The 9,239-nt window shown below is 53.9% G+C and overlaps 1 protein-coding gene across 3 annotated transcripts in view; it reads right to left on the bottom strand.

Moving 5' to 3' along the window:
- Positions 1 to 9,239, bottom strand: part of LOC119102591 (chitin-binding domain protein cbd-1) — a 25,358-nt gene that overhangs the window by 6,569 nt on the left and 9,550 nt on the right. The gene's annotated exons all lie outside the window — the stretch shown is intronic.

The raw sequence follows: 9,239 nt of genomic DNA, 5'->3' as shown, positions 1-9,239 counted from the left end.
CGTCTGCACGCCCTACTTCCGCTGCGACGAGGCGAACATCCTCAGCGATGGACTCGGCGGGTTCGACCTGCGCATCGGCAAGCAACAGTTCGAGAGCGAATTCGAATTTATCACGCACTCGGAGTGCCCGCGATACGGCGATGTCTGCTGCACGCGACCGATTGCCGATCCCGATATCTCTGAACCTTACGTACCGCAGTGCGGCCGCCGCAACCAGCTCGGCATCGGTGCCAGAATCCTCGGCTTCAAAGACAATGAGACGCAGTTTGGCGAGATCCCCTGGATGGCGGTCGTACTGGGCGTGGAGGAAGTGGGTGGCGAGGAGCGCAACTTCTTCGAGTGCGGCGGCTCGCTGATTCACCCGCAGGTGGTGATGACCGCCGCCCACTGTGTGCACAGCCTGAACGAGACAGCACGCCTGCGCGTGCGCCTCGGCGAGTGGGACACGCAGCAGGAGAGCGAGCGCTTCCGACACGTGGACGTGGACGTGGCACGTTTCGTGGCGCACGAGGATTTCCATCCGCAGCGCCTCAGTGACGACGTGGCGCTGCTCTTCCTGGAGGAGCCCGTCGAGCTGCAGGAGCATATCGACACGCTGTGCCTGCCCGACCCGGATGTCGTATATGACCAGGCCGAGTGCATCGCCACCGGTTGGGGCAAGGATGCCTTCGTGGCCGGCCTGTTCCAGACCATACTGAAGCAGATCGAGCTGCCGCTCGTGCCGCACGCCCCCTGCCAGACTGCGCTGCGTAAGACCCGGCTGAAAAAGTACTTCGCGCTGGATCGCTCTTTCACGTGCGCCGGCGGTGTGGGCGGCCAGGACACGTGCACCGGTGACGGCGGCTCGCCGCTGGCCTGTCGTGATCCTCTTGACCCCAGCCGCTACATCCAGCTGGGCGTCGTGTCGTGGGGCATCGGCTGTGGCCTGGAAGGCGTGCCAGGCGTGTACGCCGATGTCGCACAGCAGGTGCCCTGGATCCGTGAGCAGGCGGCTTTGGCCGGCCTGACCCTGTAAGACGTCAGGAGCCGGCCTCAGGAGCCGGCCGGACAGACGTCCCTGTGGAGGCGGGGGGCGAGCGTGGGTCGGGACTCGCTGTGATATGGGAGCCGAAGTCGGCTTTGCAGGCCGTCTGGAGCCAACAACAGGGTAGCTGTAGATGAGTCGGCCAGGATGCCCGCCGCGACGCTGTGCTTTGACGAGAGTTCCCCTGCTTTCTTGACCGTTGTACTTGACATGCCACCACTTATTGACTGGCATGGAACTCTCTACGCTTTGGTATCACGTACTGGATGAAGTGTATTGGCGAAGAGATGCTCGAAACTAAGGGTAATTTTGCGCTTCGTTAAAGAAATAAGCAAGCATCATAAATGCTCACCAGCCATACCACAGCAGCCCACGTACCAACATATGAGACATTACAGTGAGCACCGGGCATAGCTCTCTGAGGTGATTCCAAACAACCGCGCATTCTCCAAAGCGACGTCACCGCCTGAGCAGCCTCCTGAAGGGACTCACGCAGCCCTGTACTATGACCAGTGAAGCATGGCCTGATTACTGCACGTGCAGTGATCCGTAGACGGTCACTGCACGGGACATGACGCGTGACCGATCACTGCACGGGACATGACGCGTGACCGATCACTGCACGGGACATGACGCGTGGCCGATCACTGCACGGACAGTGACCCGTGACCGATCACTGTGTAGGTACACACAGTAAACACAGTACACGTATATACACGTATACACAGTGATGGGTCACGCATCCCGTCCAACATCGGTGGGGCTTCCTGGCGTAGCGTGAGACAGTATGTAAACCGGCCATGGTTTGAAACTGCCCCCGCCGCACCAAACACGACCATTAGGCCGAGAAATCAGTACGGTTATCAGTACAGTACGGCTCGACGCTCCAGTTGACCGGCCCGCATCAGCAAAGCAGCGCTAGTTGTTGACAGGTTTGTTGACCGGGGAAAAACCGCGTGTGTAGCCCTGCCAGGTGGGATAAGACCCCCCCCCCCCCCCCCCCCCCCCCCCCCACCTTCGTATTGGCAATGACGGAGAGGTCAATCCATCTTCCGAAATCAGTCATCATCGAGACTAATGGATGCGAAAGCCAGATCACCGTCAAAGCAACATGCGCAAAGAAATGTTTGTCCGACATGTTGTAAGGATGTTCGCTGCTCCGCGCCAAGAGTCCCGCCGCGCCGGCGTCGCCGTCACCCCAGCTGGCATCAGAAGCGCCACGCCACGCAAGAACTAAGCAAGAGGGGGGGGGGGGCACGCAGAGCGCGCCCGAGGCGCGAGCGGGCGTGACTTGCACCGTCGCTGGCGACCGAGATCTAGCCCAGGGGCACGTTAGGGTTAGGGTTAGAGTTAGGACCAGGTGGGATAAGCGCCGCCCCCCCCCCCCCCCGCCCCACCTTCGTATTGGCAATGACGGAGAGGTCAATCCATCCTCCGAAATTAATCATCATCAGTTACTGGTCATGCGGCGTTCCCGGCCGGCACTGCGTCTCGGCCGTGCTCGGCGCTTGGCCCGCGTGAAGCGACGAACTGGTGTGTCAATATGCGCCAGTTTGTAAATACAGGTGACGGTCTGCTCTTCAAAGGCTGTTTAGCCAGGCGGCGAAAGGGCACTCGTGCCCGACGTGGGATGGTATGGCGTCCGAGACCGTTGACGCGCACTTCGACGCGACAGCTCGCTCGTTAGCCCGCGCCGAGGCTGTCTTGATTTTGCCGTTGGAGGCGGCCACGTGGAGGCGCCGCGGCTCGTCATGGCTCTCGCCTGTCTCACGGCGGCCTGACGCGGCGTACGGGCGACGCCTGCATATTCCTGAAGGTCACCCATGGCGTCAGTCTGTTGGCTGGTTAGACGGGTTGTCTTTTCCAGTTCCCTTAACTTTTCTAGACAGCTCGCGCGGCCGGGCCCTCACTAAGCCCCGTCCAGCGCATACGCACGAATTCCTGTAAAGGGGGCGCGTGTGCTCCACCCGTTTTCCATGCATTTTCTGTTGCACTGCTTGACCCGGCTCGTCTCACTGACTGATCAGAGCACGACGTCCATCCTTGGTTGGCAAGGGCTCCTCTCGTCTGCGAGGGATCCGCCACGGGCACCGGAGGCTGGGTGCTGGGAGTACGGCGTTGAACGGTCATAAGCAGACGGGATCTCTGGGCTTTTAGCCAGCGGTCGGAGGGAGAGATTACCTGCCGTAAGTGCTGAGGCATCGCGGTGAGATGCGCCGAGCCCGCTACGTATGGAGAGACCCTCGGGGATTCTGCGAGACCAGGGGAGGTCGCTAGCAAGGCGTCGGCCGGGGCAGCGCTTGGAAGGAAAGGCGAAACGTGGCCGAATAGCACGACTGGACTACGGCTGGGTTGAAGAGTCAGACGACCGCAGTCCTGCTTTTACGCGGATGTATGTTTGTGGGTAGCGTTACTTGAAGGCAAGGCTTCACTTTTTTGGACTAGAGCAGGTCGGCTGGTTTCGTTGTCTCTCACTCGACCTCAGGCGTGGCGGCATGAAGAGGCATGGGTCATGGTATGACCAAGGACCAGTGGAGACCGCAGGGACCAAGGACCAAGGACCGACCGATATTTGTTGATGTACAACGCCTTGGTAGTAAGCGGGGCACAGCCTGTTCTCTTCCGGCGTGGTATGCGCCAAGCCTTATGAACTCTTGATGAGGAGATGTTCGTGATGGATAGAGATCCCGCCACCGGCATTTATAGGAAGGGTGGCAAAGAACCGGGTGGTCGGGCAGGCCGGTCAGGTCGAGCCTCCCAGAGTGCGCCGGCAGTGTACACCGGCGTAAACGCAGATTACGTCGGGCGTTCGCTGTCTGCCGAGGGGCTCCACCGCCCTATCGGGCGCCCTGTCTCCCTCCAGGCCCCTGAGGGACGCGGCGTGGGGCAGTGCCTTGCAAAGCTCACTTCGGTAAACGGGAGGCGAGGGCGCAGAAGCCCTGGAGGCTACGTCTCCGTGCTGGCCGAGGCGCTGCCTAACTCGCGTGCGCGGCAGCGGGAACCTGCGAACAGTAGACGTGGCCGAAGGAAAGTTGGGCCGCCCACCGTGGACGAAGCGCAGGGGGCGTCGTCCGAAGATAGAGCCGTCGCCCTAGAAGTCAGCCGAGGGAACGAGACGTCCAGCTTCGGCCAACTGATATCGGGCCAGTAGCTGCGTCGGTGCCAAGCTAAGTCAACGTGATATTTATATATATATATATATATATATATATATATATATATATATATATATATATATATATACACAAAAATATATATATATATATATATATATATATGCATATATATATATATATATATATATATATATATATATATATGTATATAACAAGTTTTGTACTTGGCTTTATTGTATGTTTTAAATGTGATGAATAGATTGAATTTAGCTTAACTTGGACTCCAGCAAACCTGCCAATTATGTCAAGGCGCTGGAGAAGCGGTTGGGTCATCCGGTATGAGCCGAGAATGAGTGCAGTGACATGTGCGCCAGCGGATGTGTATGCTTAGAGTGAATGTGGTGGGGCGCCGAATGCACGAAGTCTGTGTTGATTAGTTAAGGCGAGGGAGGGGGGACTACCAGGGCTGGTATCCAGTGGGCCTTTGCCAATGCAATTCGCCGGTTCGTGGTACTGCTGCAATTTGCGTACGTTATCAATGTATCTGGTAAGGTTTTTACCCAGTTTAAATGTTATCATCAGCTAAAAGGTGGAGGTGGGGTACCGTATTTCAGGGCACACAGCCATTTACGGGCAGACAGTGGTTCATGGTGCCTGATCGGACCTACCATCCAGCCAATGTCCCGGTCACCCGCTTAACCCTAACTCTGTGGCCAACATGAGTGTGTACTGAGGTCGGGTGCACAGGAGTCATAACGTGCCGAGTCGTGCGCTAGCATCATCTGCTCGTATGCGGACCGGTGGGCTACTCAGTTAAATTCGTTCTGGTGGGGAGGCGTGACAGCGGCAGGGCGGCGGCGCACACACATTAAGCGGCGGCCAGGCAGCAGCGCAGCGCCCCCCCCCCCCCCCCTCCCGACTCAGAACCCCCCCCCCCCCCCACAACTGCACGGGCAGTGACTCGTGACCGATCACTGTACGGACAGTGACCCGTGACCGATCACTGCACGGATTGTACGACCGTGTGTGGTTTTTTTCGGGCAGTGAGCTAGAATCGCTTTTGGACTGGGGTGGGAGTGAAACATTGCATCGCAAGCAGGCCGCACAGGAGTACAAAATTATATTTACGAAAGTCGGAACTTATGAGTCAGTGAGAGAAGCCCCAGAAAACAGACATACATCTTAGGTTGGCATGGATGTAATACCAGAAACATGACAAACATGTTTTTTAACATCTTAGGCTATTACAGTGAAACAGAATACATTAATGGGTAATAAGTTCATAAAAGTGTAATAAGCATCAAAAACTATGTAACACCAGTCCTCTGATGCCGCACTTTGCAATTCCTCTTCAGATCATTTTTAACACAAAACAAAGGAAAGGAATTCGAGAACAAAAACGGCAACAAAAAATTTCACAAACATAAAGCATTCAAACAAAAAGGCCTTGGAATCCTGCACATCAGCACGTCACCAAATCAAACTCCGCAGCCATGCCATGTGCCGAACATCACCCCAACTCACCCCACCTATTTCTTCACAGCAGTACTTGTGATAAAACATGAGATATGTCATTTTTGTCTGGTTTCAACTTGCGTTTTGGTTCAAATAATTGTTGTCCGCTCGTTGACACCAAACAGTTGAGAACATACAAATCAAAATCCCTCAAATCACTTTGCACAACTTATTTTGATTGTCATGGTTAGCCTCTGTCAAGGGCAATGGTGAGCATGCTCCACAAAACAATCTCCCACCTCCAAACTTAACATAGCTTTTAGATGGCCATAAAACCGGTTTTACTACTTGCCATTTCAGTTGCAACAAAGGAATCCATTACGATTTTGTTATTAATGTTCAGTGACTTAACGTTTGACATGTCCGCCTTACATTATAAAATGAAATGGTCTATTTGCTAAAAACCAACATTGATCTGATATTGTAATTGCTATGCAGCTTAGGGTATTCAAATGTTAAAAATATATTGCACATGAAGAGTACAGCTATTTGCCAGTCCGGAAACTATGGGAACTATGGACAACATCTCATTAAAAGCAGACATCAGGGACCACTTGAACAACTTGGAGGCAAATAGTCAACTTATGGTACAAAATACCTTTGATTACATGCCTTGTGGCACCATAATTTGTCTTAAGATCAAAACTCGATGGATTTAAAAAGCAAATGATTAAATCTGCTTGCAAACCATACGATGAAAGCATGAAAGGTTAGCAACTAGTTGCTCAACTGGAAAAAAAAAACTTCCTGGCTTTTTAAGAGCTCCGTGAAGTTAGCGATTTATTCAGCGAATTATTCAGCGACGAGTTCCAATTTCTCTGAAAAGATCTGGAGGTCGATTGGGGCATGTAAACACCAAAAATGACCCTCATTTTGCAATATCACGTAACCTTCAAGGTCAAAAGCTGGGTCAAAGGACGGGGAACTCAATATCACCCAAAAATTGCTGGACGATATTCAAGCTTTAGATGTCAGGATGTTCACCACAGAAGACTGCCGTCCGTCAAAAAGTCCTAAACTCTCAAGGTCATCCTTCAAGGTCAAACGCAGACTCAAAGGCCGGGGAACTCGACATCACCCAAAAATTACTGCCGATTTAAACTTTCAACTGTTAGAATACCCACTACAAGAAGAACTAGCGTCCGTAAAAAATACCGACCTCTTAAAGTCATTCTTGAGGGTCAAACGCAATCTAAAAGGACGGGGAACTCCATATCAGTCAAAAATTACTGGCCGATTTTCAACTTACAAGTGTCAGAATATTTCCCACGGATGGAACAAGCGTCTGTGAAGAAGCTTTGGCTTCTCAAGGTCATTCTTCAAGCTCAAACACGGACATAAAGTGCGGGGAATTCCATATCACCCAAAAATTACCGCTTATTTTAAGCCTGGCACTGTCAGAATATTCATCACCGAAAGATCCAGCGTCCGTGAAAAAGTCCTGATCTCTTAAGGTCATTTTCTCAAGGCCATTCTTCAAGGTCAAACGCGGGCTCAAAGGATGGTGAACTCGATATCACGCAAAACTTACCGGCCGATTTAAACTTTGCAAACATCATAACATTCATCTTTAATATTGGCCTTTGAAGAAATATTGTGATATTGAACTTGAAGGGTGACCTTGAGAGGTCAGGACTTTTTAACGGATGCTGGTTCTTTCCGCGGTAAATATCCTGACATTTGCACCCTGACCCTGTAAGACGTCAGGAGCCGGCCTCAGGAGCCGGCCGGACAGACGTCCCTGCGGAGGCGGGGGGCGAGCGTGAGCTCGGTACTCGCTGTGATATGGAAGCCGAAGTCGGCTTTCCAGGCCGTCGGGAGTCGACGGCTGGGTAGTTGTAGGTCAGTTAGCCAGGATGCCGGCCGCGACGTTGTGCTTTGATAAGAGATTCCCTGCTTTCTTGACCGTTGTACTTGACATGTCACCACTGGTTGACTGGCATGGAACTCTCCACGGTTTGGTATCACGTACTGGGTGAAGTGTACTGGCGAAGAGATGCTCGAAACCAATGATCATTTCACGCTTCGTTTAAGAAATACAAAAAAAAACATAATAAATGCTCACCAGCTACACCACAGCAGCCCACATATCTGCATATGAGATATCACAGCGGGCATCGGGCATTGCTCTCTGAGGTGATTTCCAAACAACCGCGCAATGACCCGTGACCGATCGCTGTACGGACAGTGACCCGTGATCGATCACTGCATCGGCATACATGTCAACGATTTTCATTTTGTACGCCACCCGTCCAGGATCTGTGGGGCTCCTTGTGGAGCGTGGGACAGCAGGTAAGTCGGCAATGGTCTGAAACTGCCCCCGCCGCACCAAACACAACCATTAGGCCGAGAAATCAATGCGGATCGGCCCGTCGCTCCAGCCGATCGGCCCGCATCAACAAAGCAGCGTTAGTTGTTGACCGGTTCTGCAGGGGAAAAACAGCATGCGTAGCCCTGCCAGTTGGGGTAAGTTTGCCCCCCCCCCCCTCTCCGTAACGGAAATGACAGAGAGGTCGCCTCATCTTCCGAAATCAGTCATCATCGAGACTAATGGATGCGAGAGCCAGATCGCCGACAAAGCAACATGTGCAAAGAAATGTTTGTCCGACATGTTGTAAGGATGTCCGCCGCTCCGCGCCAAGAGTCCCGCCGCGCCGGCGTCGCCGTCACCCCAGCTGGCATCAGAAGCGCCACGCCACGCGAGAACTAAGCAAGAAGGGGCGGGGGGGGGGGGGGGGCACGCAGAGCGCGCCCGAGGCGCGAGCGGGCGTGACTTGCACCGTCGCTGGCGGCCGAGATCTGGTCCAGGGGCACGTCAGGGCTGAGTCCTGGAAGAAGGTTACGCCGGCCCGGCGACACGTTGGACGGAAAGTGCGCGGAGGCAAAACTATTGAACCATGGAAGGAGACGAAGGCGGGCCGAACAAATTGGAAGAATCATGAAAAATTAAAATATTGTGCAGGGGTGGGGGTCTGTGGAGGGGAGTCTCATAGGGGGTCCTAAGTGAAGAGCTAGCGGGAGGGAGAGGTCTCCGTGGAAGTCAGCGCCAGGGAGTGTACCAAGGCGCCGTCAGCCGTGCCTCGGACAGGACGAAACGGCCCGCCGCTCCTCACCTGGTAACAACACCTGCTCCTCACCTGGTAACAACACCTGACCGCGCGGACAACGTGACGCCGATGACAACAATGCACGGTGTGAGTCCGCAGGCTGTTGTCCCCATTCGTTACCGGACCATTGGACGGCTGGCGCTCAAAAGGCGCCCCTTGACCCTTGTTCTTCCTATGCGTCCGTCACGTTGTTAAGTCGCTGCATACATCGGCCTTGCCCCAACGATTTCACACAGGGGTCTTGCATTGTTTTTAGATTTTTAGAAGAGGACGCGACGCACGCCGCCATGCTCCTGTTATGGAGTGCCAGCGACTGCTTCGGCTATAATAACGCTAGGAGGTCATGGAGCAACCGGGATTCCAACGAGCGCTCCTTACGTGGGAGTGCGACACACCAACCACTTGGCCATCACCGCCCGTCATATCAAAGTGTGATCGTGTGTGTTTGGCTCCACACGTAATAGGCGGGTGTAACAC

The sequence above is a fragment of the Pollicipes pollicipes genome, unplaced genomic scaffold (genome assembly GCF_011947565.3).
Source record: "Pollicipes pollicipes isolate AB1234 unplaced genomic scaffold, Ppol_2.1 Scaffold_5724;HRSCAF=6776_pilon_pilon_pilon, whole genome shotgun sequence".
NCBI classification, from domain to species: domain Eukaryota; kingdom Metazoa; phylum Arthropoda; class Thecostraca; order Pollicipedomorpha; family Pollicipedidae; genus Pollicipes; species Pollicipes pollicipes.
Note: the sequence above shows the minus strand (reverse complement) of the source record. Positions and strands in the feature narration are given on the sequence as shown.